Raw genomic sequence first — 27,042 nt, 5'->3', positions numbered from 1 at the left:
GCGCTGTGATAGTACGTACTCGGTACATGCTCGTGCTTTTTCACATGACATCAAGGGCGGCCATGTTCGAGTTCCAAACTAGTCCGGTGGGAGTTGAACTCTTTTCTTATGTAAAGGCTTTCTTTTGATATGTTTCAATAAATTGGCATAGTTGCTGGCTACATGAGTGAAAACGCTCTGTTGGATCGCGTTGTTTTAAATTTTACTGACGACACAAATACCGTATTTATTGGCTTAACCGCCCTAGGCGCTTATTAAATTTTTGGACCTTGAGAGTGGGCGCTTATTCCATCCTGGGCGCTTATTAAATTTGCACCTTTCTCAGCAAGTGTAGTATGTTTAATTTGCAACAAAACAATAAATGGCAATAACAAAAAGCGAAGATGTAACAAAACAACGTTTCTGTAAAATGCTCTGAAGAAAACTCCGTTTTCGGGAGGGTCTCTTATTATATATTGTTATTCATTCAAAATATTTCCCCGATTCTGATTGGCCCAAAGCACAAGCACAACTCACCATAACCAGCTACTGATGACCAAATTTGGAAGAATGCTACGTTTAATGAACCGCTGACGTCAAAGGTGCAGCCAACTTGCAGGTTAATGTACTGTTAATCGAGCAGACCTGGGGACGAGGTTAAGTCGTTTTGGTTGTGAAAACAAAAATGGCGTTCATTTCACTCGTTTCAACAGTAAGAACTAGTCGAAGTAATAACTAAAAACATGGCAAGAACAGCAAGAAGACAACTGGAAGGGCGACATCTGCTATTTAGAAAATATTTGCAGAACTGAACAACCCTAAACGTGCACTATCGAACTTGAACTTAACATCGATGGAGGTAAACATGTTTTAGCTATGTTTTGGCTAAGACTCAATTATTTTGAATGAATAATAACACCCTCCTCGATCTCCATAATTTTTCATAAGATACTCAGTCTCATTCATTAATTGTTAATTATTTGAGTTTGTGTGGGTGGGAGTAGGGTTGGGGTGGGCGCTTATTCGAGGTTCAGCGCTTATTCAAATAAGTATGTGTAATCAAATGGTGACGAGTGAAATTAGAGAATAATTTCACGCAAGTTTTGTCCAAATCCTAAAGGGTCGGGAAATTATTAGGATTTGGACAAAACGCAAGTGAAATTCTTCCCTAATTTCACGAGTACACCATTTGATTACCTATTAATATCATGGGTGACGAATTACGTTAGCAATCGAGGATTTTTGACTTGTTTATCCTGGATCGTATCGATCGATCGTGGACTCCACTCTGTCAAACGTTTAGAGCTGAAATTTGGCTTAAGTTTTCAGAATTTTTCGACAAAATACCTCTAAGAATCCTTCTTGATGTGCTCTTTCGTGTGTTCAGGTTTTCTAAAACGTCTTTTTATACCCAGACATCTTTATTCATAACATTTTAAAACTTCGTCGCCATCTTGAAACGCAGACGTACGCCAAGTTACCATGGCAATTTTGTAATTTCACATGTGAAATTACAAATTAACGCCGAAATTTCGCGCCGAAATTAAGGAGTAATTCGTCACTTATGATATTAATACGGTAATTGATTTACTGTGTATGGTTTATTAAGTGCGACAAATTTATGAGTTTTGCGCTACCACCGTTTTTGTAACATAAAAGCTTAATGGGCAATTAAAACATTTTTTTGTTCGTTCTCTTAAAAGGACGGAATTGTTCAGCTCTATCATGACTAAGCGAGAAGGAAAAAGAAAATAAATGGGAAGAGTTAATGTGAACCTTAGCTTGCAATTTTTTAAAGTGTTTCAACCTGAAGCTGTTGTTATTGAACTAGTATTTAACGCCTTCCTCTAAAAGAAGTTAATCTTAGGCGAGCTGATGAGTTGCAATTGTCTTTGTGCATGTTTGTGGAAGAAAGAGTTAAGACATTTTTTTGGTAACCGCTAGTTTTAAAATCGGATGACGAACAAACCCAAACCTTTAATATCCAATTTTTTAATTAAAAACCCACTTTTTCGTTTTTCAGATTGATATCATATATTACATGAAATTAATGGCAGAGAAGACTGAAACTGCAGCAAATAAGTACCAAAAACCCTACACTGACCAAATCCAACACTGTTTTGTGAAATAGGTTTTAAATAGGGTGAAAATACATCAAAAATAGGATGCAAGAATGCAAAAATAGTATAAAATGGTAAGAAAATAGCCTTAGAGTTGTCTGGAAACGTACAAAAATCGGTCGAAAGAGCATAAAAACGGTACAAAAACAGGATGGAAATACCATTTAAATTCATGAAATAAAATGAATACAAAACCGTCGAAAATTACTCTGAAAAAGCAAGATTTACCTCTGCGAAATTTCTCCACACAGTCCTAGGCTAGGATTTCACGAGAATTATCTCTCAGCCGATTACTTTACGTTGATTTCCCTACGAATTCTCGGGAAATTCTTATGGAATTTTTCAGAAATGCTGAAATGAATAGTTAGCCTGTGTGGAGACCCCCTCCCCTCAATAAAAATCGGACGGGAGGGGGGCTATCAATCTTCGACTTCAAAAGGGTATTACTGACGTTTCCGGTAAATAAAATTCTACATACATGTAGCTTACATTGTTTATTATATACACGGCTTTACTCAAATCAGAAGCTTGCAGGCTACGCCTGAACATTAATTATTGGCTGATAAAGAACAACATAAGAATAACACCATCAAATTTACGCGAACATGAAAGAGGTCGGTGACGTGACATCAAGTGACTGAGATCAATCGTGCAAAAACAGTGAGCATGGAGCCCTGTAAAAACTAAAATTGTCGCACTGGCGGGAGTGTATAAATTTTTACTATCCTTCATTTGTTTCTCATATGGCGTATACTTAAGCGTCTTAGTAACATGTTATGCATATAGAAGGAACATTGTATGCTATAATACTCACATGAGAAGAGACTCTTGGATTAATACACAAGACCGCGTGCTTCGAAGAGAACCTGAACCAGAGCCTTTCAAAGTACATAGCAGTCGCTGAGGAGTCATACCCATTTTTGATTCGTGATAAAAGCAAAATCTACGTGCTCAGACAATCCGCAGAGTTGAAATGTACTTTTGTAAGATCGTAACAAACAGTAAAATCAAGCGCACCCGCAATCACAGCAACCGCCGGTTTAATAATTTGAAACGAGCAAAGGATAAATGACGGTTTGTTTATCACGTGCATTTGTCACATCACCGCGGCACGAAGTCGTGATTTCAGTCGTGCGTGACATCTCAGAAATAATATGCCATGCATGTGCGGAATAATCTATGAGAGAAAGATAACCATATATCGGAGTTTATTCAGATCTGAGCTTTGTTTCTTGATGGAGTATATACCAGGTGAGATCTTAGCTTGGATAATTTATTTATTATGTAATTTCAAGGGCTTATTTTAGAAAAACCTCTGTTGACCGCGTGCATCCGGTTCTCGGCCCGCGGCTTCGGCTGTTTGTGAAAAATTTCTATATGAAATTACAATGCGATTTTAAGAAGTTTCTTTTAAAAAACTTATGGAATGTCCCGTTAAAACTGCATGAATTGGATCACGGCTAAAATTTACGCGGAGATTTTCGCAGAGAGCTTGTAGGTAATGAACATTGAGGAACGGATTGATCTCTTATCAGCACACTGTCACAGTTACGTGTTGTCAGTCAAAGCTAAAATCTATTCCTAATTTTCTTCTCTTTTTTATCTAATTTAGATTTAATTTTTCCCTCAGCCTCGAACTTTGTTGAGAGGAGAATCCGGTCCACAATATGTGACAGCTTGTTTTGAGTCATTAATGAGTTCGTGACACCATGAAGGCTTAAAAATTAACTTTGTGCAAATGATACTTTTATAGTCTGGGATATCCCAAAATACATTACAATTTTGCACCTCAGTAATAATAAGTGACAAGTACCCTACTTTAAAGTATTTAAAATAAGGTCAGCATTTGATGTCTTTAAGCACACTTTAAATCGTTAATGTATAATCTGTTTTTATAGTCAGAGTGTTGTGTGCCCAAAATACAATTCAAATAGACCTCAAAACAGTGTTAAAGTGCCCTATTTAAAAGTATTTAAAATACAGTCAGCATAAAAGCCCTTAAAACATATTTCAAATAGTCTATTTGAATTCTGTTTGTAACAGTGTTAGTGGTTCTATGCCCAAAATACATTTTAAATACCCTATTTTACTCATATTTATTAAACAAAAATACATTGCAAATTGATGAGAGAGGTTTTCCTTTGGATGAAATACAATTTAACTACACTCAAGATATATTTCAAAGAGGGGCGAAAATTTAATTGTTTTTGTCAAATAGAATTAAAATACAGAAAAATAGCGTTCAAATACTGAAAATACATTTTAAATACTTTAAAATCAGTTTCAAAATACATATGTTTTGGTAAGGGTATGAAACAGTTATAGTCTTTCATTTAAATAAGAACTTGCAGAGCTAGCTTCTCAAATATTATACAATCTAAAATCTTTAGGCAGGCTTTTAATTCCAGTTATCTAAGAAGAACTACTCGCGACAAAAAATTATGAAGAGTAAAGAGTGAAGGAAAGTTTCACAAAAGCGTATGGTAATTTAGTGATCCATGGTTAAACTTAACAGAGTTAACTGAATATTGTGCATTTGAATGCATCCTTCATTTTTACCCAATAGGTTGTTTACTGCCAGTCGTATTTATTTAAAATGACTGAATTTTCAATTAAATATAATGTCTCCCTTCCTACTTTATTATTTTATTGGAAAAATATAATAAAGACATCGAAAAAGAACATTTTTACTAGTAAACTGCCCGATAATTAACGTAATTACGAGACTATTTCTATAAACTACCGGTGAAAAGATTCATACGGCGCGGGCTTAAAATAAGTCAGCCGAGAGTTCTAACACTTAGAAAATAAAATAACAGTCACAATCTTCTGGTGCTGTTTGTTTTAAAAACAAACACAGTTAACGTCTTTTATTGAACTTGAAAGATTTTATCTCCAGATTGGAAAGCCATTGAGACGAAACTGCCGGAACTACTGCTTTGCAAGTCAAAACGAGTTGACAGTACCATTAAAGAGGAAATTGCATCATTTATTTTTAATGACACGGTAAATAACAAGTTTAAAGCCATGGCTATTCTGTCGCATGGAGACTACTAGGGGTGACGAATGGTCTTTACGAACATTTGCGAGCATGCCGAGCACTGCGACTTTTTTGCGAGCACGAGCAGAAATAAAGAAATTGCTTTGCGAGCTTGCCAGCAACGCAAAAATTTGGGGAGCACAAGCAAGCGAGTAGTCGTTTAAATTTTGCGAGCAAACCGAGCAAAGGTAAAATTTTGCGAGCAGTTAAAAATTTTAATGGACCATTCATCACCCCTACTACTGAAAATGTTTTGTCCCGAAATTGTTAGAAATGATTACCAAAACCATGCAGTTGAATGTGTTACAGACTCATCTCTTCTCATTTATTTTTCTTGTGAAAAAAAGATAAAATATAAATAAACACCCCGCCAAATAAAGAGTCAAGTTTCAATTTTTAATTAAAAAAAAAAAGGATCAAAGAGAGAAGAGACACTTTTTCTCTCCAACCTGCAAGAGTTAATGCACCTGAAGCTTGAGACGTTAATAGCAACTCCATTTTCCGTCGAAGTGCTAGCAAGCAACTATACTTTAAAAACTGTCCGCGCAACGATAAAAATACCTTTTAGAACAACCAAAGAAAGCCACTGATGAACAGTGAAATCGTTTCCATTTCTGAATCATCGACTGGAGTCGATAAGCTATAAAGCGCTCGGGTCCCCTAGTTATATATTTATATTTTTTGGGTTTGCTGATTGAGAATGAGGTAATGAAATTGTCCAATCCAGGAAAAAGCCGTCACCGACACTCTTCTCTTACATACACCTGCCTTGGATGAAAGTCATACGAACACGCTTTGCCTCGTTCCTTGCATAAAATTCATTAAGGCTGGATTCAATTGAATCTGCGGCACTTAATTTTGAGTTTAAAAATCAAGTTATCACTTTTGTGTCTTTTTGATTTTTTTAATTATTACAGATTTTACGCTATTTTTTGTTCGCACCTATGGCTGGAGTATGAGAATCATGATCATAGACATCACACCTCTAATCTTCCATTACAGGCACAGTCAACTTCTAAGTCGCATCATATAACTTGATAGCTAAATTTCAAACACTAACTAAGATACGTCTTACCTTTTTTGTTGTTCCAAGACCACCAGTGAATTAATGGTATATTTATGCTAGACAGCTGCCCATTCAAGTCTGAAACTATTCTTCTAAATACTGTAGATTCTGAAACGGTTATTTACAGATGATATTTCCGATTGCCAGCGAACCCTGACGTGGACAGCAATCGGGTAATCGGAAACAAATAATTTCAAGTAATAATGCATCAGTCAATTCCACCTGCGCCCAGGGCTCAACAAAGTCTTATACGGGGAGGCCTCGAGGTCCAACCGACCCTTTTATATATCATTTTTTGAGACAAAAGACATTCCTTTAGTATACAAATGGTACTCCTTTCACATACCTAGTTGAGAAATTTGCAGCCCTTTTAATTACGGTAAATGCACTGTAAACTGTAAATCACAAAACCAAAACGACTTTTCTCGACTTCAAGTACAACCGTAAAATGCATCTGTGAGCTCTTTCATTTTGGGCCTTTTTACAGATCGAAATGACAGACTCAGCCGACCCTTTCATATACTTAAATATGACCCTTTACTATATTCTTCGCGCCTACTTTGATGTCACCTTAAACTTGATAAGTGTCCCGCTGTTTGTAATTTACATCCTGGTAGTTCAGTTCTTATAAAATAGAAATCGCTCCAAAATTCACATTTGTTTCAAGCCAGTTTACTAAAAATTAGATACAAAATACAGTGACCGAATGAGGCTCAAATACACTTTTAGCTCAGTTTATCATATTAGCCAAGCGATCCACAGGACCTACGTCGAGTCATGAGCGTCAATGAACTTAATTAACACTTCAAGGCCCAAGGGGCGCCATTGTCTAGTTGTGACTTCATTCAATAATTTAGAGTTTTTCGGTCTTTTGCAGTCAATATTTAGGTTAAAGATAGCGATAAAGATATTATCATAAATATTCTAAATCCCTGAAAAAAGCCCACAGACACTAACTCATAACAAATACTACAACCAGAGAAGATGAGATGTTGTGTACCCGACAAATATGCAAATAATATACAAAACAAGTTCATATTCGCATTTGCACTATTATTGACAGTGTTCACGCGAATATATATGGAATTTGGAGACAATATCCATGAATGAAAACAAAACAAAAAAGATGCGTCAAACTGATAAGCGTAAATTGAGGGCCATCTGAAACAAAAATCGATCCTCCGTAGGAATGAAGTTTTGAAAAAATTCAACAAGCTGCTTCAGCTATTTTAAAATGGTTATGGTTAATTAATGATCAAATTTTGCACGCGGGGCGGGGGTAGATGCTACTTTAAATACATTCTCTTAAATGAAATCCAAACGATGTTCTCAAAGGTCCTGACAGATGTCATCTGGGTGAAAAACTGTCGCTCGAAAAAGGGCCTTAAACAGTGCCTAGGAGGTCTGAAATGCAGTCAGAATACAAAGAAAAACAAGACGACGCTAAAGGTAAGCTTCAAAGCGATATTCAATATGTACATTTTGCTAATTTAGTGAGCAAAGAACATTTCTCCATACAACGTCTTATAATTTTCTTGCTGTATGAATAATTAATTACTAAGTAGGATAATGTTGTTCAGGGCTCTCATAGTGAGCTTGGGCTACCTGTGCGTATAGCTTATAAGAATTGGAACCGCCGAAGAGTTTAACTGCAAACCTCAGGATAGTTAAGGTCGCTTCAAGTTACAGAGCTTTCAGAAATAGTTGTACTTTCTTATTAGGATCGTTTTGAATTTTAACCTCGAATTCAAGGTCAGTTGACCGATCGTAATAAACAAATTAAAATGTTATGAAGTGTGGATCTGTTTGATCAGGTATACGTAAGTTCATATTTATACCAGGATTTTTGAAAACCGGGTTTATTTTTAAAGCAAAAAAAATCAACTCATTGTACTACATGGCAATTTATAATAATAAAATTTCATTCAAAGGCCGATTTAAAAAAAGCCTTTATCTGACGTCGGGCGGTAATTAAGATTTTAAATTGAAAAGGAAGTGCGTCTAAGAGACAAAGATATCCGACACATTCCACAATGGCATAGGAGGGTTTAGCTATACACGCTCCAACTAGCATAGACTCCAAGTAAAAAACGGAAGCCAAAGAATGTCAAGTGCAAATCAAGAGCAGGCAACATAATGACGAAAAATAATCCGAGACATTGTAAAAAGGACATTTGTCCTATAATGGCTTGAGTGAGTTGGGCACACTAATGTAGTAAACAATAGCCGCCAGGTGAGTAACACACCAAAATAGCCATAAATGTCAAGTACAAAATATGCCACAATAAAGCATGTAAAATGCATGATAACATATGATATAGCCTGCAAAGTTGTAAATGAACATGTGACACAGCATCTAATAAATGTATTATAACATCGCCATTTAAGAGCGGATGTCTGTAAATATCGACCTGAGGTCTACAAAAGTGAGAAATCGAAAATTCTCAAAAAAAATGCACAAAGTAACACTAGATAAGCTATTAACATAAATGTAATTTTTACTTCGATCCGATAATTATTTTCGACGTACGGGGGGGTTATTGCCTTCGCGGCTCTCGGATCGAGTTTTACAGGCACGAGACGATGTGTTACAAACACATCGTTTTAAAAACCAAATCAATTGTAATGCGAACAACAAATAACGTATTCAGAAAAGTACATAATTTTACACATTTTAAAATATTTTTTTAAGTGGTGATGTACTCAGTTTGAACAAAAATGTAATATTTTGGAGATTTTTCATTACTTTCAATATTTTGAACGTTTTCGTTCGATGAAAAAATGGCAAATTTCAAAGACCAAAATCGTCGACTGGTACCTCGATTTCATAAGGAGTCTTATACCGCGTTACAGGGCGTTATCTCTTCTTTCAAAATCTGTTTTCAAAATTATGGGCGACTTAAAAGAAAATTTTTGAAGCCAAAAAGTACAAATAGTACTTTACTGAAATTTGAACTTTCCAGACTCAGCGGGCCGATGCTTGCCCTGGGTGCCAGACACTTTTCATGAGCGGTTCCCGGTTGCTCTTTAAACAATAGAGACCTTTAGCATCAGGTAAACCGCAAACCGCAAACCACAAACCGCAGGTACGCGTTTGCAGTTTCACGTTGCCGAGTTTTTAAACTTTAGCAAGGCGTTCAGTTCAGTTCAGTTCAGTTCATTTTTATTTAGCCAAAATATAATACAATACAAGAATACATATAGGAATTGTAAGGTTGCAAGGGAGTCCAGAAGAAACCAGAAGGCTTTATGAAGCCTGGGCTCCCCAGTCTCAAAGAAATAAGCAAAATAAAATGAAATTCGGGGAGTGATACGTTAAAAATAGGAACTAAACAGAGACTGAGTATTCAGTAATTCAGTAACAAGATAGAAAAAAAAAATTAACTCTGGATTGGAACAGAATAATTTCCTTTGTCAGTACGGCAGAAATGAATATAAAATTGATTTGAACTACGCGTTCATTGTTAAGGGCCGCCATGTTGTTTTCATCAAGTCGAAGTGCATCACTTTAGTCGCCCAAAACACAGCAATAATTCGTTGATTCGAGATCAAAAATCCAACAAACACATCGCAAAAGGAAATAAAAAAAAATATTTCATATCTTTAAACGCGAGGCTGTACAATTTTTTGTGGCAAAAAAACCTTGCCGTAAATCACTTACCGCTGGAAGCCCTTCCTGCGGTTCAAACGTGACCTGCAAACTGAAAACGTGACCGCAAGGCCGTGGTCACGTGACAATTTGCGGTTTGCGGTTTACAGTTTCCCACGAAAAACGTGATGCTAAAGGTCCCTAATGATTTTCAAACTCCAGTTTCTTTTTCTCAAGATAATGTGACTCCTTTTGCTGGAGCGCGTCGTTCCTTCCTTGGTGATTACTTTTGAATTAGCGTAAACAGTCTTGCGACCACCGGTTTGATTGACAGATTAGAGACAAGGTCAAGGTCCATCTAGCACGGTAAATCAAGGCCCTCTGCGCCAGAGGTTTTTTCTCGCGGCTTCGCCGCTAGTCTCTTCGGCCTTCGGCCGAAGCTCCTCGTCACACGCGAGAAAAAAACCTCTGGTACCCAGGGTAGCCGATGCTTAAAATTCGGAAAAACACAATAAGAAATCAATTCTAATGTTATCATCTTTCAGAAACCAATACGTGTTTATCAAGAGAGGACAAAGGGGACAGACAAGGCAGCCCCCATACACACCCTATTCCATAGGTAACTCGTCTCGAGTTATTTTTAAGACCTTAGATCCCAGGAGGGGATAGACAACAGCCAATCAAATAGCACGAATGTGTTCCGCGTGGATGACCCGGGCTCAGAGCCACGCGTCCTTCACGAATTGACGCTGAAAAAAATGGTGGAAGACGCGGAGAGCGATATTGCTATTTGTTTTGTCCACGAAAACTACTAAAGAGAGACTTCTGCTCCTTCTCCGAGGCCAAAGACTTAGTGGTCACCATAGAAAAGCGAACAATATCGTACCTTTCTGTCTCAGCCAGGATCAGGGTGAATGATCCGTTTAGCCAAATGAAACGAGAATAGAATACGATATTGCCAATGCAGACTCTGCGATTCGTAATAAGATCTAATAACTTTGTCCCATCTCAGAGCTTCACATGATGCTCTCGGGGAAACTTTTTCTCAAGGTGACCAATAACGAAATGTTAACTGTCAAACGGCACCGAAGCCAGCTTTAGGAGCGCAATGATTTCAAATAACTGCCACTTGTGTTGAAGAAAGAATTGTAGGTAGGATTAAAAAAAAAAAAAAAAAAACAGTGGGAGGGAGTGAAGAGGGGGGGGGGGGGGGGGGGGGTAGATAGAAATTCGATAAATTCTGTCTACAGCCACTTCTACACAAATCCTAATCACAAAACGAACAGAAAAAAAGACATCAGCAAAAAAACTCAGTAAAGAAGCAATTAAGCAGGGAAAGTTAAGAGAAATTACAACATGTTTGTTAATCCGGTTTTCATAACTCCTGGAAGATTTATAAAGCTTTCTTAAACAGACTTAGGGACTGTGCAATAATTATCTGGAGGGGGGGTTCTAAAATTAGCAGAGTAGGCCTTAAAATAAAGTTGCACCCCCCCCTGAATTAAAGTTAAAATAACTTCTTGTCCACCCCCGTCTAGAGGGGAGATTACTTTCAACCCCCCCTCCCCAACCTCCGATCCTCCCTACATCCCTCTTTACCTTTACACTACTTCTGGTATGTCTGCATCATCAATACATAAAACTTGGAAGCTGCGCTCCACATAATCGTCGCCTGATGAACCACCTTCATACTCGGTTGACTCCTCCTCAGAATCACTTGAGGTATCATCATGAGAACTGGAGGGCATGTTTTCATAATCATCTTCGATGTCTTCATCAAATGTTCTTGCTACAGAACCATCTGCATGCTTAAGTATTCGCTCAACTAATTGTGCCTTGTTTCCAGATACTATTAGACCTTCTTGCCTTAGATAGAGCCGAAGTTGCTTGTTAGTCAGTCTTTCAACATCGTCTCTGCTCTCCCAACAAATATCTTCTGGAATGGTGTTTCTTTCCAGATTTCTTTTGTCTGCTTTTAAGGCCAAGAATTCAAGGTGCTGAAGATATCTTCTGCAAGAACTTTCGTCGATGTTAAGCTTTAAGCATGCTTGCCGTATGGCCTGGTTATCAGAAGAGGTCACTTTCTTTTCAACAAACATCTTCTTCACTTGTACACTAGGAAGGATACTGTCAACCTCGCTTGGAGCCAAACGAGGTTCATCAACTGGGAGATACTTTCCTGGCGAGGACTGATCAAGGGCTGGCAATGGAGATCGTGTAATGGGAATGCCACTTGTCCAACCTTCTTCCTCGCATTCATCGCAGGTTGGGTCACATGAAAACTTCAAGTACTCAAGGTAGTATTGTCCTTGCTTCACATGGGCATCTTTCATCTTTTGAAGCTTTGAAAAAACTCCGTTCCCGCATATTTTGTGTCGTTGCTGTGGAGAAGCCTTCCTCCATTTAAGAAGGTACTTCGAGAGATGAAGCAAGATGTGACTCTCCGGATGGTAGCTAGCAAGGGAGATCAGGAAGTCATTCTTTCCAGGACCCGATGCGTCATGAATGCGCTGTGCAATTTGGTTGGCCATTGACCAAGTATTTGCTTCCTCCCAGGCAATGCAGTGTTGTTCTATGTCTTTCAAGCACATTCTTTCCAATTCTGCAGTAGGAAGCCCATGAAAAGGGTCATTGGGTGGGGCGACCGGACTTCCTATCGTAAGAGCTTCTCCAATTGCAGCATTAGTGCGTTCTGCCTGGTTCTGCGCCGAGTCATGAGGGACTTGCTTTCCTGTAAATGCTTCGTTGGGGAAGCGGAATTGCTTGCTCAAAACCAACTCGGGATTTAACTCAAGTTCTTGAATATATGTTTAATATTGTTGAGATAAACTGTTCATTTTTAGTACAAGGTTTTGAAGCTGTTAATATTAATATTTCTTAAAAGATTCCAAAAATTGATTTTAATTAGCTTACATGTAATATACATTATCTTGAGTCCATGGATTGAGATCAGACCTCTCAGTTTAACTTCTAACCCCCCCCTACAAATGTTTAAGAAATTACCTCTTACCCCCCCTACCCTGCGCTTTGGTTTAAGTTCAGGCCCCCCCTATTAATCTTAGAACCCCCCCCCCTCCAGATAATTATTGCACAGTCCCTTACTTCCCAAAGAATTTGACACTTTCTCCAATAACGTTCATCAGCATCATAACTTCTATAGTAATAATCTTCTGATGTTTTCATAATAATAATTTCATAACTTATCTAATTTAATATGCCTTATTCAGAGCACGTACTGACACTCCATGACTGAACATTAATTAACATTTCCAACTGATTTTATGCCTTATTTGGGAGCTTGCAGAAAAAAAAAGATTAGTATATTTCATAAATTAAGGTAATCAACCAGACTGCTCCCTCGTGTACTTATTTACCTTTCTTTATTGTTAACACTTGTCTATAATTCTCTCTACCCATTCCAAGGGAACAGAAGAGAGATGGTACACAAAATGCAGCTGAGTTTTTTCGGCGCATTTATTATAATGCCCAAGTGTTTCATTTTGTAAAATTGGCACAATTCTATTTTCCAGAACGATTAAGGGAATATTGTTAGTAGTTTACAGAAAGTAATATGTAGCGAATTTGTTGCGAACTAGGACGTAGCGAATTCGACAAGTAGCGAAATCATATCGGTAACTCTCACTTTCGCGGAAGAAGAAACAAGTGAAGATACTTCTGTAAAAGTCCAAAGAAAATGATGATAATAATATAAAGGCCTCGTTTAGAAAATTAAGTAAATAGCTTTCAAACTTTTATCCCTAAAGCTCCATGACATTAAGCTTCATTTCTTATATTGAACAGGAAAAGAAGAGCGTTTCTCTGAAGGGAGGCGGCGCCAGTAAATTACGTAGGATCCTTCACTAAAATTGTTAATAACGTACTAACTACAAAATCCCAAATTCATCAGTGCATTGGACACTACTAACAACAAAACTGGTACTGGCAAAATCAGCTTAAGTTTAAACCAGATGCTTAAGATATTAACTAAAGTGAAAGTTTCGAAAACGTATACCGGACTGATAAACATGGAGCATCGTTTTACTAAGAGGCCATGAAAGAATGAAGCTTTATTTAATCTCGGGTTTGAAGAGGTTGGTTAGACCTCTAGCAAAAATATGTAATAAACCGAGGGGGGGAAAAAGCCAAGAAAACAAAACAAATAAATGAAATAATAGAGAAAGAAAGGGAAATACAAAAACTTATTTACAGTATAAAGCCTAAAACTTATGTGACATAGCTATTTACAATAAAAAGCCCAATTACTAAATAGAACATAGATATTACATAGAATTTGCTAAAACCTTAGCTGTCGGACTGCTCTTTTAAAAGCTGACAATGTGCTTGGGGATCTTAAGGTATCAGAAATCTTGTTCCAAGTCAGTAATAGCCGCCAAGTACTTTATATACTGAGTTCTTGCCATTACGAGTCGAATACGAGTCGTATTAGGTTTCGGTACTTGCAGCTTGTTAACCCCTCTCAGGTTTTTGATGTTGTCTCTTAACCTAAATAGGTCTCTCAGATATTTAGGTGGATAATTGTTAATTGTCTTTAAATACAATAACTAGAAATATGTGTATCGCAGAACCTCGCAAAGCTCGGGGGGAGGCCCATAAAATGTAAGGGATGGAAGGGGGAAGAGAATTGGAGTAAATTGTGTAGTTTGGGAGGGCGAGTTTCCACACTGGTTCTAATATTGAAATGTGAGATGTAGTTAATCGCCTTTTGGTTGGAGTAAATTTCAACCCAGTGCTCTTTTAAGAAAAAGGATTTTCTGGGATTTAAATGGGGTTGGTGTTGTTAAGGAAGGGTAGCCAATGTTTCATAGGTTCCGTGTTCACCCCATTTGACCCTCCTGCATGTGTAATTATATTAAAAGAAAAAGGGTGTGATAGTTAATAACTGCAGGCGAATATGCAACTAACACCTGCTATCTTTAATGTGTAATAATAATTACTTGTGAAGTGTGTCATTAGTAGTGAGTGGATGAAATGGAGGAGATAAATAACAAGTAAATGCTGGTAACTGAGAAAAAATATTTATTGTTAAGTGAATTACAGCAAGAGAGTGTTTGCACTTGTTGTAGTACATAATCACACTTGACAACTAATTTTTTGTAACAGTAAGGTGTAAACATAATCACTTACACTAAAATAGAAATTACATTTAGCATTATGATATTTTTCGTATTTGACCCCGTTTTTTCCTTTTTCTCCCACCGCGGAGCCTGGTCCCAAGCTATGTCATTAAGGATGCAGTTGAGGAGAACTATGAAAGTTATCATGACTCATGATTACTGAATATGCGGTACCCTCGTTAGCACTGAATTATCACTGTAAAAAATACCAAATCATTTATGAAAGTGTTTCTGGTGATTTGTGTAAATGCATGAGAAACAAATACTCATGCAATAGTGAATTTGTATGAAATGTCCACATACAAGTAACGTTGAAAGTGATCAGTATTTCAATTCTCAACATGCATGAGCTTGTTGAGACAAGGTTGCCAGAGGCATAGTTTTTTAAATTCCCAGACTGACAGTCAAATGTACACTTCCCCTGACCAAATGAATTGACAATTTGTCCAGATATTAATGGATTCCATTTTCCAGTCAAAACTTCTTGACGTGCATAGTCTTGCTGCCTATCGCTGCATCGAAGAAGATAATTTTGACTGTAAACATTAAGCATTGCCTGATCCAGTCTCGTCGCCTTTGGAAGCGTCGGCAGTCGGTGTTCCGTCTCTTCATTGGTTTCCTTTACAGTGTAGTTGTAGTATTTTATCGCTGCCTCTGTACACGTTTGTAGTCGCTGTGTTTACGAGGTTCCCTTCGCTGTGGTAAGCGATGTTCTCACTGCTTCGCGGCTGACTTCTTCGATCCGCTCGCCGATGAATTTTAATCGGCGTTTTCCAGAGGAGTTTCAATGGAAAATCTTCCTCGGCGAGGATTTACACCCGATACTACTTGCTGTGCTTGCAGTTCTGTGTCATTTACGCGGGAAATTATTCGTGATTCAACGATGGTAAACATTGTTTCACAAAAAACACAACAGCCTTTTATGAATAATACACGAAAATGCGCCTTGGTCATCGGCGGCAAAGTCTATATTGCCTGGAAACGTAAAATGCTTCATGACGTCATTGTCGGACACCAAGCATATATTCAGAGAAAGAAAGATTTATTTGCGAAACCTCGAATTTCGCAGCTGGCTAAGACCGCGCGCGGTTAGCAGACTGCGCGCGCGCTTCGCGCGCAACAAGATTATAAAGTCGCTACGCTCTCGGAATTAACAAGTCCTGGATACGTCGATCCACGAGGCTGTGACCAACACGATCACAAAGAGTGCTGGTTTGTGAAGACTCGTCACTGTACAAGTAACGAAGTGCCCGTTCATGCAACCTATCCAGTTTTTTACTATCAGACTTTAAACAGTGATGCCATATGGAGGAACAGTAATGAAAATGAGACATTATGAACGAATTATAAAGGCAGAGTTTGGTCCGAAACGATAATATATTCTTTAGGCCATAGAAAAAACATACCAGGTATGTTTTTTTTTTAGAACGACAAGTCAAAACTCGCAGAAAAAAAAGTAAAAGAGCAAAATAGTGGTTTCTTAGTAAAAACATCTATATTCACCTGCCAATAAACTTGCTTCTGTGCTAGAAACAAATATCGGGAACTTTGGATGTTGTAAACTTTCCTTCCCCTTCAAGAGGTGTATTAGTATCAGACACCTTATCGTACATCCATCCGGAACCGTGGTCTGTTTGACTAATCTAAAATTAAATTAAACTCAGTTGTTAAAGATTTTCCTCTACCTTTCTTCAGCTGTTGAATGGTAAAACTACTTCCAGGGAGATCTTTGTTCTTGATGCCTTAAATGTGAGAGAAACGTATTTGCCCGCAGTCGGTTATCCACCCGATATCCCGTTACAAGGAAAGCCGCCGCCAGATTATACTTAAACAAATGTTTTACGTAAGTGTACATGAACCTTAATGCAACTAAAACGAGCCTCCAGCCCCTCTTTTTTTTTTTTTTTTTTTTTTTTTTTTTAATTAACAAAGACTGACTCCTTAGTTTTCAAATGACATGTTGACTTGGTATAAAATTACGTTACTTTGAGGTGAGGTTTTTCACTATCAAAAGATAACATTTACCGCCGTCACTTTAATGAACACTAAAGGAACCGTAGACCTGTATACTAGATATTTTTTTGTACAAGCCAGGGGCACACAATTTCTATGTTGACACTTTTGCACAATTCCAGTCCTTTGAACTGACTGTACTTAAAAAGGAAAATTTTCAAACATCTGCCTTTTAGCGCATTATTTGTTTGTTCTAGTTATACCATTTAATGCACCAGTAGTCGTTGGTGTGTTGGTTTTTAATATGTCATATCCTTCTATTTTGACAACTTAATACATACTTGTCGTTTAAAATGTATTTCCCCGAAAGTATATTTGTTCAAAGAAAATTTCTCAGAGGGGTATGGTACAACAATGGCCAGCTAGTCGCGCTCAACACATGATGCCCAAGCTCACGTTACGAGAAAAGGGTGTAAATTAATTTACTTGCCATAGCTGATGAGTGACCTTCGTGCTGAGCAACGCCGGATTCGTCTTGCAGGCGACCATTGGAAATAAGAGATTTTGAGATCTGGGAAAGTCAAAAACTGAGTTGAATCTAAACGTTTGTTCCGGGATCGGAAATAAAGAAAAAAGACTTACCTGCCATGTATTTCACTGTGCTTTGGTGTTTGTTTGTTTTTCTAATGGATTTTTAGATTCAGGTGCGTAACTATGGCCACTGTAACTCCCTTCATAAGAGGAAGTCAAGGCTGGTCATTGCGATGTGGCAGGGTCCTGGACGACTCGCAACAAAAATGCCATTTTTTCGCCGAAATTCTAATCCGCTTCCAAATTTTCCAGCTCCAGCCCAAGAAGAAATCTCTCTCTCCCTTTGAAGTTGTTTTAGCCGTAATAGGCCTTATCACGGTTTTTGACGAACAGGCAACCGCGTGAGAAATTACAGTGTTTGTATGAGAATCTAATGTCCAAAAATTTCGGTAAAACGGCTGTTCTGAAAAAAATATGAATTGTAAACTAAATTTTCATTCCTAACGATTCTTCAAAAAAAAATTATAGGTCGTTACATGCAGCTATATGCGTTAGAACTTTTTAAACCTATACATTTGCCTCTAAACGTTTCCCGGGAAAAAATTGGAGACAAATATGTGGAAAATCTGGAGCAAGCGTCTGGAGAAATTTAAGCACAGTAACGGCCCCCAAAATTTGATAGTAAAATCCTTTGCTGTGTAGCTTTAGTTTACAGTTCATATTTCTTTCAGAATAGCCGTTTTACGGAAATTATTCGACATTAGATTCTCATACAAACACTGTAATTTCTCACGCGGTTGCCTAAGACATATTTACATTGAATTTGCATTGAGTTGTTTTAGTTCCCTTAAATTATACACATTTTACCTCAATGTTTACTTTTAAAAAGGAAAACTTAGTTTCTGAATAATCATACAGCTTAGTTACTGGACAATTGGATCTTCCTCTTCTTCAAATACCAACCGTTTTAGTTTTTTTAGTTTTGACATTTGAAGGAATCCGGAGCAAAGGAAACTCGATTTCTTTAATTTTACACAGCTTTCTTTTTAAATTTCCTAAACTCACTTGCTTGACTGACATTTAATTTAGAGTCATTTAGTTGAGCATATAAACTTTAAAGCTGAATTTATCCAGATTTGGTCTCGGTCTTCAGCAGATTTTATTCAGTCTTTTTTCCATTTGTTTTGTGATGTTGTGATAAGTTGATCGGTTAGTATAAATAGTGCACTGTTTTCGCTGTGCTTCGATTTACACTGCGGATTTACATGCTTGTTCGATTTATATATTTTGGTTGCACATGCATGTATGATTTACGTTAACGAGCTGAAGATTAAACTGTTGAAGTCCAAGTTTGAGTCCTGTCCTGTTTCCAGTTGTAGCAGATCCTAGTACCTTGGAATAGTGACGAGTTCCTTTCCCGCTAGCCAAGCGAGTTGCAGAGTTAGGTTTCTTTTTTTAATGCTTATTTCCCCGATTTGTGCTTGGAAGGGCAAAACCTATCGTCACATGTTAAAACCATTTTCGGTTGTGTGCGCAGATCATTCCATGGCATGAGTTTTTGATGCTTCTTGCCTGGTAAACTGAAAAAGCACAGCTGACACGATTTTTTATACTGACCAGGGAGGTACGCTGATACCGTATAATTCCGAAAATAAGTCCCTCCATGTGTGAGCCCCTCCAAATATAAGTCCCCAAAATCATAACGCAAAAAACCCTCCGTTATAGTGCCCCTCCGAATATAAGCCCCCGGAGGACTTGTACTTGGAATTTGCCCTCGAATACAAAGTAAAACAAAGCAAAAATGGTAAATTTCGTTTTCACCACAAGCTAGCCCAATCGATTTTGAAACGCAAATTTCCCTCCGTACATAAGCCCCTCCGAATATAAGCCCTTCCAAAAATAAGCCCCTTAAAAAGGGCCTTTAAAAAATATAAGCCCCGGGGCTTATTTTCGGAATTTTACGGTATTTTGTACAAGTAAAGATGTCAAAGATGAACTCGGTTGTAGGTGAGAGGGAAAATCCGATGATGAAGGTTAGGTGGCGGGCATTCAGTCTCTTCAATCAAATACCCGAGGAACGGCTAAAATCAGTCTTTCCTTGTGGAAAATGTCTTAGTCCTATTATTTTCCCGCAAGAGGACTAATTAAATTATTAAGATCTTTTGTGAATATCGCTGAGTTTGTTGACGTTATTCGGCTGTGGCTTGACTGTAACACGATTCACCATGGTGTTCGGGAAATTCTTTACCTTTTTGCCGCCCCTCCCCCGTCCCCCCCCCCCCCCCCCCTACATCTACAAGGGTTTAAAGTAAGAGAAAAGACAAAGATAGCGCCCCACAAATCTTTCTGCTATGTACAAAATCATCAAACGTCGTCTCCATTGCCAAATGTTTGAGCAATTTTTCTTCCCCTTCGGTCGTGGAATATGTACCTTTGTCCAATCCCGATGTACTAATAGGCAGCGCCTTTTCACTGAAGTGGTTTGGGGGAATGTGCCTTTAAATCATCCATCAATCAAAAGTAATTATTAGTCCGACTTAACATCTAGAACAGTAAAAACAAAAAAAAATCAAGAAAAACGGTTTCTGTTTCAACGATTTGTGACGCAGATCGTAGTTTTTTACAAGTACTGTATAACCTCCACCCACTTGTAACGCTCAGCGCTAGTAGCCAACTCGAAAGCTTGGCTCCTTTGGCTGTTACACAATTTTTTTTCTTTTTTACGTTTAATTCAATGTATAGTTAGCTCTGTTTTTACTTCTTTTCTCTTATTGTTGTTGTATTGTAATTGAATAAGTGTGAATAAATATGCATGAACTTGAACTTTGAGGGGGGCACGAAGAAATGGTTCCCATACTAAAACAATCGACCAGGTTGAAAAAGAAGTATGTTGTCAGATTCTCTTATGGAGGTAACCTGAGAAAACAATTTTATTCAACAATTTTGAAATTTATCGCCACACCACCACTGGATTTCTAGCGAAATGACATCTGAGGAAAGAGCGCAGAATTCCATACGATTTTGGAAGAACTGTTCCCAGTGCCGAGATATATTGCTGCAAGTAAAGAAATAGCGTCATTTCGTTGCTATGACAACTCCGATGTCGTTGCAACCCTTACCGTTTACGAAGATTCAGCAAACTTTTTAAAGAAGACAGAATATTAGACCTCAGCAAACCTTTGAAAGATGAACGCCGCGGACACAAAAATCACCACGTGAGTTAGTGCCTCAAAGTGAGGCAAATCGTAAGCAAGCGCCTCAAAGCGAGACACGTGTGTGTTGGCGACGAAAATGCATTTTCGAAAAAATCTCCCTTATTAATTGCACAGGAAACCCGATAATGCACAGAAAACGCAACACAAGTTAGGGGTTGCCTTCTCGTACCTCGAACGCAAAAACAGTTAAAAATGGACAATCTTAATGTTTGGCAGTTATCTGTAGAAAATGAAGCGCTTTTAAAATGCAATTTCACCTCATAGTAGTTTCAATCTTTTTAAAAACGTGTGGAAAGATCATACAGATAGCTCCAGCCGTTTGCTAGAAAGAAGGATTTGATAAGTATGTATCAAAGCGCTCTTGTTAGCGGTTTTGAAAACATTTTGGTCTTCTTTAACAAATAGCGAATAATGTTTAAAGCGCTCTATAGATTTTTTTAAAAAAATTTAAGATTCTTGAGATTAACCTTCCTTTTATATAACCTTTTAGTTTCAAGATTATTGTATATTGTAAGGCAGTAAAATAAGGGCTACACTTCGTTAATTCTTTATCGGAAGTTTCATCATTTCAAGTGAAAGCCTCTCATTATTCAAGATATTGTCTCCAAGTTTCATTTTCACGTGAACAGCAGTAGCTAATAATACATTTGAAATATGCAAAAATGCTAGCTATTGTTGCGCATGGTAAAATATTCAGTGGATAGGTCTTAATAACGGAGCTCCGCGCGCGTAGCGCGCCAGCGGAGCACTATGGGTAAGTAAATCTACCCAGGCCAGAAAATTTGGTAATCACTTAACCGTACACCGCCCGACTGTCCGCACCACAGGGTAACCAATGTTTAATTTCACTCTTTCTACCCGTTTGGGAGCATAGGAAAACTGATATTGCACACACAGTGCACATCAATGTTGTGATCAATTGACAGCTATCAAAACAGGGTATCTGCTGACCAGTATCTCCTGACCGTATCGCGAGCTCAGGTGTCAGCCCATCGAGGTCGAGTATTTTTGAAGTTATCCGCTGACACGTTACTTGTTTTGAAATGATCGCAGACTCAAGTTTTTTTAATTCGTATAAAATATGTTGTGTTTAAGTGCCACACAGATTAAAAGTTTGATTTCAAACTGACCTCGGACGCAAAAATTCAGTCAACTAGGCTATTACAGGCGAGGAACACAGTTGCTTTTGACCCTTCTCACCATGGTCACGCATTGGTCACGCTCTACGTCCAATTTTTACGCTCTGATTGGTCACAATTTGACAGGCGAGTTCATGCAGAAAATTTATCCAGAATCTTGAAACTTGTTTACTTTGACAGCTGAAGCTGACAGAGTTTTGTGTCAACTTGTGATGTTTTTAACTGTCTTTTTCTACTGGATGTACGCAATGCAATTCAGCTGCTATCAAGAGTCTTCTGTTATTCATGGCTAGTTTGTTTATTGGGTTTTTGGTTGAGAAATACGTGACGTGCTTAGGTCGGGAATTCGATTTCGGATGGCGTCGATTCGTTTTTGTTTTTCACCTTGCTTGATTGAAAAGTCTGAAGCGATTCTGGCCATACTTGATAGCTTCCAGGAGCTGCATCTCGAATGGTCAGCCTAAGTAATTATTGTATTTGTGTTTGTTTTTTTAATATATCTAATTTCATGAAGCCGAGCGCAGTTTATGAGGCTAGTTTAAGCACGTTTGAATTAAGATTTCAGATAATGATCTGACCTATAGTTTGAGATTTGATTTAAGCTTGCAGAACTTTAAAAAGCCTTTAGTCGATATTTTCTCACCGCAAATAGAAAGAAAAAAACGTTAAAGACTCAGGATTCGTAGTGACACTTAAATACTTGTCTTCGTGAAAGAAAATTGTTGTCTCTGTAAATTTTTCACCGAATTATATTTCTTTTATTGATTGTTAGTAGTCTCTCTTGCAATTTAATCTCATTGCCGTTAATGTTTTCAGTCGTTCATGAACATCGCTTGCAGAAGTATACTCAAAATGCCGCGCGTATCAAACCCTTTTTAATTTATTAACGTTCATTCATTGAAAATTTTTTTAACGGTTTCGCTAAAAGCCCAATCGTGCTTCGATCGTACTGAGTATTGAATAAGTGCAATTTATAATTTAAAATTGTGAAATACTGCATTCTTTCCGAGATCTGTATGATAAAAACAGGGCCTCACAGTAATGTTTTACCTCAGATGTGATGTATAAAAAGTATAAAAGGTTGTTTTACACGCCCCCATATTTGTTAGCAAGATTTTGTAAAGCAAACTTGTCAAACGGAAAAAAATTCTGCCAGATTTGCTTCTTAAGAATTTTTTTCCAGGCCTAATCTACTGTGATCAAGAGCCATTATGATAAGAAATAAGACGCTCTAAAAGTGTTGACTAGAACTTGCTTGGAGATAAGATAAGAAATAAGGAGGCAATTAATTCTTGAGCAGCGTGTGTCCCGGGCCGGTGGAAGCCATAGGGGCAAAAAAATAAAAGCAAGCTAGGTTACACAGTAATCATTGACTGCTTTTGGTACATACAATGATATAACATTCGCACTCCAAACCTATGGTCCCGACACGAGGAACTAAGTCATAGGAGAAAACCGCGACTGCTTGGACAGTAAGCATGCCGAATAATGAGGGTAAGCGACGTCAACCGCCACAAGGGGAGGTGGGAGGGGCGAAACTTATAAGTCACATTGAACTGGCCAAGAGGTGGGTAAAACCCAAGCAATTCTAACCAAGAGCCGCAATGCATCATGCCACCAGCGCGCAGGCCCAACATGACGGGCCAATTATGTACGCAGTGAGAATAGTCACAAAAATTCGCATGCCTTCCGTTTTAAAACGTGAAAAAGATTATAATGTTAAATTTGGGTCACTGAACTTTCCCCATTCGCCAATATTATGTGGATAAACCCCGATAAAACCTATAAGATTGCTTAAACGTGATTTTTTTTATGAAGTTAATTTTTAGCAATGAATAGAAACACCACAACGTGGACACCTTTCTTCTTCTTGATGGTCATCTTTTTCTTCTTCTTTTGTGGCGTTTCCTTGTGTTCTTTTGTTAGCCGTCGACAACAAAAGAATACCAAGCTACTAAAAATTTATTTAAGCAATAGAACATACTCTCTATGGGTTTACAGACGTGATAACCCAAGCGCCATGTTGGAAGGACAGGCCTTCGGCTCGTGATTTACAAGCTTTTCGAGTGCTCTCCCAACATTCTTAGTGCCTGTTTATCACGCCGGTAAACCCATAGACAGTGTGGTCTATTATTTTTTTAGAATAACTTCAAGTTTTCTATGAGTTCACCGGCACAATAAACCATAGGTTTTTAACAAATCAGAACGTGCGTACTATCTTTAGTTAGTTATTTTATAAACTAAAAATATGCAATAATTATAAATCTTAAGTGAAAACGTCCAATGTAACTTCAAGGAATTTTCCACAATCAAAGACAAAATGAGGCAAAGAAACTAGTCGACCTTTGCCAAATTATGACACCAAAGAAACATCAAAGAAGACGTCAGTATGAAAAATAAAAACACATTTCTCAAACTAATACAAACATAAATAGACTATTCAAATAATATGGAAAACAAGTTGCATATTCGCAATTGCCCCTATATTCAAAGCTGTTCAAGCGACCATATATGGAAGTTGAACACAATATCTATGAATGAAAACAAAACAAACAATGCGTCAAATTGATTAGCGCAAATTGAGGGCCATCTATAACGAAAATTAATCCTTAAGAATAAAGTTTTGAAAAAAATTCAACGCTTTATTTCAGCTATTAATGGCGTTGTGGTTAATTAATGGTCGAACTTGGCACTCATTTCCCCCTAAATAAACCTCCAGTTAAGCCACCTTAAAATCTAAGAAATGAGAGGTTTTTGCAATGTCTTGAGAGCATATCTGTTCAACTTTACTCTTATTATGGAGTTCATTTTACTTTGCACGCAAAACTTATTGCTAGACTCAAGGGGGTCTATAAGGTAAATTCTTGCTTACGTCTATTATAGCGGAGCTCCACGGGCGCGAGCGGAGCCCCATAGCTAAGTAAATCTACCCATCCCAGAAAATTTGGTAATCATTTAACCGTACATCGCCAGTCCGTCCGCACCACAGGGCAACCAATGTTCAATCTCATACTTTCTAGCTAGTTTGGGAGCACAGGAAAACTAATAATGCACACATGTTGCACATCAATGTTATGATCAACTGACAGCTGTTAAAACAGGATATCCGCTGACCAGATTTGATCACTGACCTGATCACTTGACCGTATCCCGGGCTCAGGTGTCGACCCCATCGAGGTCAAGTATTTTTATGAAGTTATCCGCTGACAAGTTAATGGTTTTCAAGTGATCGCAGGCTCAAGTTTTCGGACGCGAAAAGTCAGCCAGCTATTACAGGTAGGGAAGACAGTTGGTTCTGACTTTTCTCACCATGGTCAAGCGTTGGTCACGCTCTACGTCCAATTTTTATGCTCTGATTGGTCAATATTTGACAGGTGAGTTCATGCGGAAGATTTATGCAGCATCTTGAATCTTGTTTACTTTGACAGCTGAAGAAGACAGAGTTTTGTGTCAACTTGGTTTTTCTTGTTGTTGTTTTATTTTTTAACTGTCTTTTTTTACAGGATGTACAAAATGAAATTCAGCTGGTATCAGGAGTCTTCCGTCATTCATGGCTAGTTTGTTTATTGAGTTTTTGGTCGAGAAATACGTCGCTTGTTGATGTCGGAAATCCGGTTTCAGAGGGCATCGTTTTCGTTTTTCACCTTGCTTGATGCATAAGAGTGTTGAAAAGTTTGAAGCGATACTGGCCACTTGATAGCTTCTCGAATAATAAGCCTGAGTAATCATTGTGTTTGATGCTTGTTTTTTGTATCTAATTTAAGTCGAGCGTAGTTTATGGGGCTATTTAGTTAACGCACGTTTGTAAGATTTGAGACAATGATCTGACCGAGTCTCAGGTTTGATACAAGCTTACAGAACTTTAAAAAGCCTTAATTTAGACATTTTCTTACCGCAATTGGAAAGAAAACGTTCCAAAGAATATTTAGTTATAATCAGTCTAGCTGCAAAAGAAAGCTTTGAGCGATTTTCTTGCCTCGGGTTCATCTTTGAAAAAAGCAAACACCGGGAAGCCGGCTTAAAACATAAACTTAAGCTTAAACCTTGAAGACTCAGGATTTTTAGACGCTTTAATACTTGTCTCGTGAATGAAAATTGTTGTCTCTGAATGTGGTTCACCGAATTATATTTCTTTTATCGATTTTTAGTAGTCTCTCTTGTAATTTTAATCGCTGTACCGTTTGTTGTTAGTCGTTTGTGAACATCGGTTGCAGGAGTACTCAAAATGCCGCGCGTATCAAACGCTTTTGAAGATTACAAATCGATAAAACCATTAAATGAAAAATAAGTAAAATAAGTTCTTTATTATGTTGAAGCGTAACTCTAATAATCAGGGGCACCCAACGTCAATTTTCGGAAAATATCTGTTCGGAATGCGAGATCTAGAATTTTCGGAACATTTGTTGTAAAATTTATTGCTTGCCAGCCCCTCCTGGGATTTTCGAACATCTAAAAAATGGTAAGAAGGTCACCTACAATTTTCAGGAGCCTTTTTTCTGGCTGAAATTTTAGAAAAAGGTAAGTTTTGATCCCTGTAATGTTCGGATCACTAGACTTTCAGTTAGGAAATCCGAACGGATAAAAATTTTTAGGGGATAAAAATATGCCTTTATCTACCGTTTAAATACTAAAATACGTTTAACAATGCTATGTTTAAGTGGTTTTGATTTATATTCTCGTTGGGTGCCCCCGAATAATGTTCATTCAAAACTCTACCACAGCTCGCACTGCAACAGTGAGAACCGGCCGGTCGTATAGGTGATTTTGGAAATTTTTTAAACGGTTTCGCTAAAAGCCCACGCGTGCTTCCATCGTCCTGAATATTGAATGAGTGCAATTTGTATTGGGAAATTGTTAAATACTGCATTCTGTCCGAGGTCTGTATGATAAAAACAGCGCCTCATAGTACTGTTTCACCTCAGATTTGATGTATAAAAAGTATGAAAGGTTGGTTTACAAGCTCCCAGATTTGTTGGCAAGACTTCGTAAAGTAAACTTGTCGAACGCAAAAAATTCGACCTGATTTGTTTTCCAAGCCTAATTTACCGTGATGAAGAGCCATTATGGCTCTTAAATGTGATCGAAGATGATTGCTACTTTTGGCGTGTACGTATGAGACTAGTGCAGTGCACCCATGATCATCAAGCTTATACGGGGAAAGAATCGAAGACGTTGAGAGTATTTTGAACTATGAGGGGAAGGAAATTTTAAACTGGTATAAGGACAATCTACTCATGTGTAATCATGAAAATTTCAGTCGATGAGTCTCGGGTCG

The 27,042-nt window shown here is 37.9% G+C and overlaps 1 protein-coding gene across 1 annotated transcript in view; it reads right to left on the bottom strand.

The window, feature by feature from the left end:
- The window catches only part of LOC140948014 (tachykinin-like peptides receptor 86C), a 37,783-nt gene extending 20,423 nt beyond the window's left edge, over positions 1 to 17,360 (bottom strand). The window contains exon 1 of the mRNA XM_073397238.1: positions 16,615 to 17,360. The gene's annotated coding sequence lies outside the window, so the exon portion shown is untranslated. The remainder of the gene's footprint in view (positions 1 to 16,614) is intronic.
- Between the last annotated feature and the right edge of the window lie 9,682 nt (positions 17,361 to 27,042).

Source organism: Porites lutea, chromosome 9 (genome assembly GCF_958299795.1).
Source record: "Porites lutea chromosome 9, jaPorLute2.1, whole genome shotgun sequence".
Classification (NCBI taxonomy): Eukaryota; Metazoa; Cnidaria; class Anthozoa; order Scleractinia; family Poritidae; genus Porites; species Porites lutea.
This window is presented reverse-complemented; position numbering and strand designations above follow the sequence as displayed.